The 7,596-nt window shown below is 34.3% G+C and overlaps 1 pseudogene; it reads right to left on the bottom strand.

The window, feature by feature from the left end:
- Positions 1 to 847: 847 nt before the first annotated feature.
- On the bottom strand, positions 848 to 2,583 carry LOC143550326 (parthenolide synthase-like; annotated as a pseudogene).
- Between the last annotated feature and the right edge of the window lie 5,013 nt (positions 2,584 to 7,596).

Below are 7,596 nucleotides of genomic sequence, written 5' to 3'. Positions count from 1 at the left end.
GTTCTTTTCTCTAGTTCTTTACATTTCTGATTTTTTTGTCTTTGCCACTAGGTCTTGGTGTTGCTTAACTAGTTGGGCCAGTTTTTATCTATGCATCATTTTTGTGATTTATTTTATGTACGTAATCGGGTAAAAAACAAGTTTTAGAAAAGCTACCCGCACTTGCCTCTGGTTTGTATTGCACTAAAATTACCGCAATTGAATATAATATGGTCATAACAAGAAGTTTATGGACAAAGAAAGCTTTATGTTTGGCATGATCGGTTAGGCCATCCCGATTCAATAATGATGCGAAAAATTAAAAGATTCATATGGACACTCTTTAAAGAACCAAAGGGTTCTTCAGACTAAGGACATTACATGTGTTGCATGCTCAAAAGGAAAGTTGATTACTCGCTCGTGACCAATTAAGGTGGGGACTAAATCCCTTATTTTCTTGGAAAGAATACACGGGGATATATGTATGCCACAATGCAATGGTGAAACTGTGTGGAGAGACATTTTAAGATTTGTAAAAATTTAAGAATGATCCTTGTGTGACGTTTAATTCGTGTGGAACTTTTTGCCATCATTTTTTAAAGCATTAACTTGGAACTATCCTCAATACCAAACCTTTTTTAGGCGGGATGCTAAATGTTCATACTAATTTTAACGTCATCAAGGAGGAACGCACCACTGTCGGGAAACATAACTAGCCAAATGAACGACAATGAAAGCATCCACACATGAAAGATGATTGCTCTATAACTTACAGAAAATATATAGCACAACTAACTTTAAGCATACAAGAACTCAAATACATTATTTCCAGCACATAACATGTTTGTGCTTCATTTAAGTTGTTGCATAAAGATGAAATCATGTTTGACAATTAATTATTTATACGGTACTTGATGAAGTCTTATGCTTTGTGGGTACAAGGAAAAGGGGATCTTTCTTTCTCAGAACCGCGGTACCCAGTTCTTCCGTGTTCAGATTTTCAATCGTCGATCCACTAGGAAGCTTCCAATCGAACCAGTAAAGAAGGTTTCCGATCACGAACTCTAAATTACCTGGTGCTGTGTTCTTTGCCGGGCATGACCTTCGCCCCCCTCCAAACGGAAGCATCTCAAATCTATCGGTTCCAAAATCAACATCAGGATTGGCAGTAAACCTCTCTGGATAGAACTCCTTTGCATTCTCCCCCCATATGCTTGGGTCTCTTGCTAGCCCCCAAGCATTGACGAGAACAACAGTACCAGGAAAGACATCATACCCACTAACTTTAGTATGGTTTAAGCATGCATGTGGAATCAAGTATGGAGCAGGCGTGTGCAATCTTAGTGACTCCTTGACAACCATTTTCAAGAATACCATTTTTGAGGTATCCAGTTCTTCTACCTTTTGTATTTCTCCCGCACAATTTCGGATTTCACTTTGTAGTTTTTCCATCACTCTTGGATTTTTAATGATCTCGAACATTCCCCATATCAAAGCCAGAACAGTTGAATCAATTCCCCCAGTAATAATATCCTGAAATATTAGTTAACCATTTAATTTGATCTTTATAAAAGTAAATGTAATAAAATAAATGGTTTACCATCATAAGAGCTTTTAAATCTGCATAACTCGGTCGATAGCCAGAAGCATTTTCTTTGGAAGCCATGTCGAGTACAGTATGTACAAAATCTTTGTCTTCGTCACTTATCTCTTCCGCCTTTTTTTTCGATGCTCATCAATGATTGTATCGATGAATGTATCAAGATTTCTAAAGCCATCATCCAGCCTATGATTCCATCCACTAAGTTGGTCAATAAAATAACCTAACCATGGAAAAGAATCACCGATGGATCCATTTAGTAATCGAATGGTTTCATCAAGCATAAAATCTAACGACGGACCCTTTAGCAGTTGGTCCACATAGCTCTTACCAAATCCCACCTTACACACCTTATTTTTTACTATCTCTAACAACATACTACTTAGATTTACCTCCGTGTTTGGTGGATTTAACGAAAGAGAATGGATGACACTCTCCATCTCTGTCACCAACATGTGATTAGTCAATTTAGCTCTCTTCGGACCGAGGAACTCAGTCACCAAAAGCTTGCGCATTTCCCTCCAGTGATCGCTGTGTGGCGAGAAGGCAGCGTCATTATAGTTGTATGTAAATCGTTTGGTAGCCTGGAAACGTCCACGGGAACAAAAATTGTGATCTTGAGTTTTTAAGACTTCTTTGGCCATGTCAGGAGAAGAGATGACAAGGAAGGGTTGTGAACCAATGTTGATTTGCATAACGGGACCATATTGTTTCGAAAGTTGCCAAAGGGCCTCATGACGGGATTTACCTAGTAGTTGGTGAACGTTTCCGAGTATGGGAAGCTTTGGAGGGCTTGGGGGAAGCTTTGCCTTGGACGAACTAGTGGAGGTTAGAGTGGTGTATATGAATATGCATAAAATGGAGAGGCCTAGTATGATTGTAAGAGGCCATTCAGTGAAGATGTCCATGTTATTAATTGGTTTTAATTTGGCCAATGGTGGTATTCCAACTTACTCCTATGTCACTTTATAAAGGAAAGAAAATCACTAGAATATATGTATTGAGTAAAAGGGTGTTCGATGCCTCGTGGTCACTTTTCTGTAGGTACCATGTGGCCCGTGGTTTTCTTTTAAGTACCATTAATTAATTGCCACACAGTACAAGCTTTAACAATGATGACAAAAATGGTTTGATAGATGGTTGACCCAACTTTTCCACACATACCTTGATCGACTGTGATCATCATTCTTACCCCCATCCAACTTCATTTCAACTACGTAACCAAACCAGCCGTCACAACACAAATTTGATTGTATTGATTAAGTTTGTTACGTCAATGACACTAGATGAAATAAATAAATAAATCTGTGAAGGCCTAAAACAGTATCTGCACACGTATAGCTTATAATTAAGCAGCATGAATTTGGTTAGTATCGGTTAAGCTCGTACCAGTACATGAACAAACCCAAAAAATAAATTAGTAAACACCGAGAATAGTTGTGACACTTGTATAGCTTATGATACAAAAAGATAACATAGTTAAATGATGTTTTTTCGTCGGTAAAACGCGGGGGGTCAGTTCAACAATACGTTGCGTCAGCGAGTCGACACGAATTCGGTCGGCATTGACTAGGTTCGTTCCTATACCGCAGCTAAAACCAAAAAATGATTTCTTCAAATTAACACGTTTAAAGCCGATAAAATAATATTAAAATGATGTTTATTTGTCGGTAATACAGCGGCAAGCCAATGGAAATTCATTCGGTATCGGTTAAATTCATTACAGTATCAATATCAAACCCACAATATAATATTGTTAGATTAAAAAAATTACACAAAAACAAAAACAAGGGAATTGCAGCGGCGAGTCAATGCGAATTCGATTGGTATCAAACAGGTTTGTTACGATATTGGAACTAAACCTAAAAAATAATTTCGCCAAATTATCATATTTAAAAGGTAAATTGGATTTAAATAATCCTAACTATAGACTATGGCAAATAACAGTCCCAACTAACGAGTTGATTGGCGATAGTCTCATCTTTTAACATGTTTGCTCCCAACGATCTGCAACTAATAGAATCCCAGTTATTGATGTCGTCAGAATCCCAGTTTTGTAAGTCGTTGAACGTTGGGAAAAGTTTGGGTTTTCTTACATGATATGGTCCGATTTGTCTTAGTATCAAATCTTATAATGAACCGACCTCAAACACTCGACCTTTTATTCGAAAACATACCTCTTGGGTTCGGCTCGGTTCAGATCTAATTCAACCCGTGAATCAGGATGCGTTTTCTTATTGTTTGTTGAATATTCGACACGAAATCTACCTCTTCTTCAGCTTGGATCTGGGTCCGAAATGTTAAGAGTGCTTGTGTGTGTTTTTTAGAGTGTATGGAGACAATGATGATGGAAATGAGGATTTTAGGGTTTTAGGGAGGTTGAAGGGTGTTTAAGAGCATTCCCAGCCCGTTTCCTACCCTATATCCATATATATATCATATAATTACACTAAAAGCACTGTATTTTCTCTCTCCTATTTAATTAAATAATAATTTTTATACTTTTATTATCATATTATCTCTCTATTTCACTCACAACTACTTTCTGAAGATATTAAAAAACTATACAATATCTACAATAAAGACTCAAATTTAACTTTCTCATATAAATTTTCTCTCTTCTCTACTCACAACCACTTATAACCATACCATATAATTTGTAAATCCCCCTCATATAATTTTAGGAAATGGATTGAGAATGCTTTAAAGAGCCCTAAGCCTATGGACCTTAAGGCCAATCACCATCCCTTACTCCATCTTTTATTTTCCAAGCCCACACTCAACTTATTATTATTTTAATCCAATTAAATCATAACACACCATTAAATAAACAAGATTCTTTTATTTATTTATTATTATTATTATTATTATTATTATCATAAATAGGATGTTACATGAGTACCTTATAAAGAGGAGGACTCACGAGCTTATATTTTTGTATGACAAGACACATTTAGTGGCCTTAGCAAGAGTATGGCACACGGACTTAGGCGTAGAGCAACATGCTTAATGTGGCGGTTTGATGGTGGGACTGGGTAGCGACGAGTGACCACCTAGCGTGTCATCACCTGGTGAGTTGTGTCCCCATGTGTCAGTGAGTCATCTGCTACGTATTGAGTTATGTGACAAGCGTCAGGTGCCTCAAACAAGTGTCATCATCTTGTGACAAATGTCAACACATGCCTGTTATATATAGACGATGAAGTTCGAGTCTTGAGGGGATGGAACAATAACCGGAAAAACACGCAAATCAAATCATTACTCAAACATAGTTCAAGCATTCTAACTCTGAACCAGAACCGTTTCCAGCTTTCTCATCCATGCATGCTCTCGTTTCAGGTATAGTTCGGTTGTAATCCTGACGGTAAACACCGATTCGTCTGCTGTGTCCTGGGAGACAGACGGGTTCACCTGGGCAACCCAAAATCTGTTTTAAGAAATCTTTGTTTAACAGAAATCATCAGGCTTCACCCGTTTTTGCTTTGTTTATGTTTTCTTTAGTATTTATGTTTGTTATTTATTTCATGTAATTTATTATTAAGTAGTGTAAGTTCTTTTTTCTTCGACTTATGTATTGTAATCAATATTAATGAAAATTTAATATTAATTATTGTACTTTAAGTTTGTGAACAATAATTCTACAAAGATAAGAACATATTTTGACTTCAAAAAGTAAAAATTAAGTTGTGATATTCAAAAGTCAAATTCAATATCTTAATGGCGGTCTTATAATTTAAAATCTGAATCGATAATTCAAGTCGATGTTCTTGAAATTCACAAAAGATTATATTGAATTCAAGATTGGATATTCAAACTGTGAAATTGATGCACCATAAAGCAAGGTGCAGGATTACAGATTGTATAAATTGAAAGTCAACATTTTTAAGATAAACTTGTGAACGATTCTTACTTGATATGGATCAAATAAGAGTGTAGTTGATTCAGATTGTTTATGCAATTCTTGATGAAGACTTGAGGCCAAAATTGAGGTTTGAGTAATCTTAAGTTTTAATTGTTGGCCGTGGACACTCCTAACTAACAAAATGTTATCGTCACTCTGAACTTTCAATGTATTTTATGTTACAACTCTCAAACTAACAAGACACCAAGTGTGTTAATATTATTGCTGATGTGACTTTTTTAATGATGGAATAATAAAAATATGTGGGTCCCACACCACCACCTTCTCTTTCTTCTACTCCATAAAACCCAACCTCTATTCCCACCACCCCACCGGACACCTCCACCACCGCCACCCACCACGACCATGGAGCCACACCAAGGTTTGAATCTTTTAAATCCAATTGCTCATAAAGAAATTAATTATTTAATATATATATATATATATATATATATATATATATATATATATTAATTGTACAATTCCAAACTACAAAGTCATTTATCTATAACAAATAAAGATCTATCAAAAGTAAACATTATTAAATATTAAATATCAACTTTTAAGTATTATTTTTTAAGAATTTTTACAAATATTCTCTTACTAAACTTCTTAATTACATATTTCTCCAATGTTAAAATCTTAGTTATATATTTCCTCTTTTAACATAGAATTACCCTTTTTCCCTTATTATGCATTATTCAGTTGTAAAGAGAGTCTGCCATATATTTTAAATTGCAAAATCAAAATTGAATTATAAAAAAATTAAAAATAAAAAGAACCAATTATTTGCTATGTTGCAACGAACATGACTATTAATTAACTCATAATAAACAAATAACATATTTATTTGTTTTTCTTTTAGAAAATTAAATATATAGCCATTTTTCTTTATAAATGATTATAAGCAAATGACTTTTCTTGAACTTAATGATTAAAGAGATTTTTCCGTATATTCTTAAGTCTCTTAATTAAATATTTTTTAATAATAAAACCTTAATTAATATATTCAATCTATAAACTATATAAATTTTTTTTTATATTTGCTAATGATTGAAAAAAATCAACTTCAATTGCATTTATTAACATCGACATGTTTGTCTTAGCACCGACTCGGTTTGGGTATAAATTAGGGATATATGTAATTGTTATTAAGAAGGGGATATACGTAAAGTTTTATAATTAGTTCATTAACATTAAAGTTGTCATTTAATTAGCTAATTTTAGTAAAATTGAGAGATATGTAATATATGTGGTTTAGGAAGGGAAATATATAATTGATTTTTAAGAAATGGGTATATATGTAATAAGAAAACTTAGGAAGATGATATATGTAAATGCCCTTATTTTTTAAAATATTAATAGTTAAAATTATGGACTGTTCACGATGATTATTTCTCTAAATATCTATCCACGTAACTTTGATTTGCATCAATGCGTTAAACTCCTATAAACATTGATTAACTATAATTACTTGTTAGGTTGAGTGTTATAGAGGTGCTACGTGGGGCGTCAAAATCCACCTCACGTGACACACGGCCAAACCACAACATCTCCCATTAACATGCTGACACCAAACTTTTTGCCCTTCTTCGGCCATCCCGTTATCACCCAGGCTGTCTGAAAAGATGGGTCCATACTATTTCGGCCAATCACAATTCTTGGGTTTTTTTTTAATATATAGGTAAACTACAACGTGCTTATTAAAGGACGAATTAGTTAAAAGTTAAAACTCACTGTCTACGTGATAGTGACATGTCACTTTAAATAGTTCATACTAGCCAAACCACAACCGATAGCGTTATATGAACTGTTATTATCAAACCTCATTGCCAGCTTTGCAAATTTTTATTACATGAGCATCTTTTACCGGAGTAACCCATTGAAAAACTCTTTTCCACCATTCTTTTTTCAAGATATCGACGACTTTGTTCTTTGTCTTTTTCACCGAATTCTAGTAATTATTTAAGCAACTTTTTCAAAATTTTGTTTTCTAGATTTCTTTGATGTTATTGTCATCCAACGTCATGATTTTAGAAAGAAAGAGTGAAAGACAACGAATATTCTATAAATTAACACATAGCCACCTTTTCATCAATTATTCCAAAGATGCATG

This window comes from Bidens hawaiensis, unplaced genomic scaffold, assembly GCF_021521415.1.
Source record: "Bidens hawaiensis isolate Kalapana, Puna unplaced genomic scaffold, B.hawaiensis_p1.1 tig00016006_1, whole genome shotgun sequence".
Taxonomy (NCBI): domain Eukaryota; kingdom Viridiplantae; phylum Streptophyta; class Magnoliopsida; order Asterales; family Asteraceae; genus Bidens; species Bidens hawaiensis.
The sequence above is the reverse complement of the archived record's forward strand: the minus strand, read 5'-3'. Positions and strand labels throughout refer to the sequence as shown.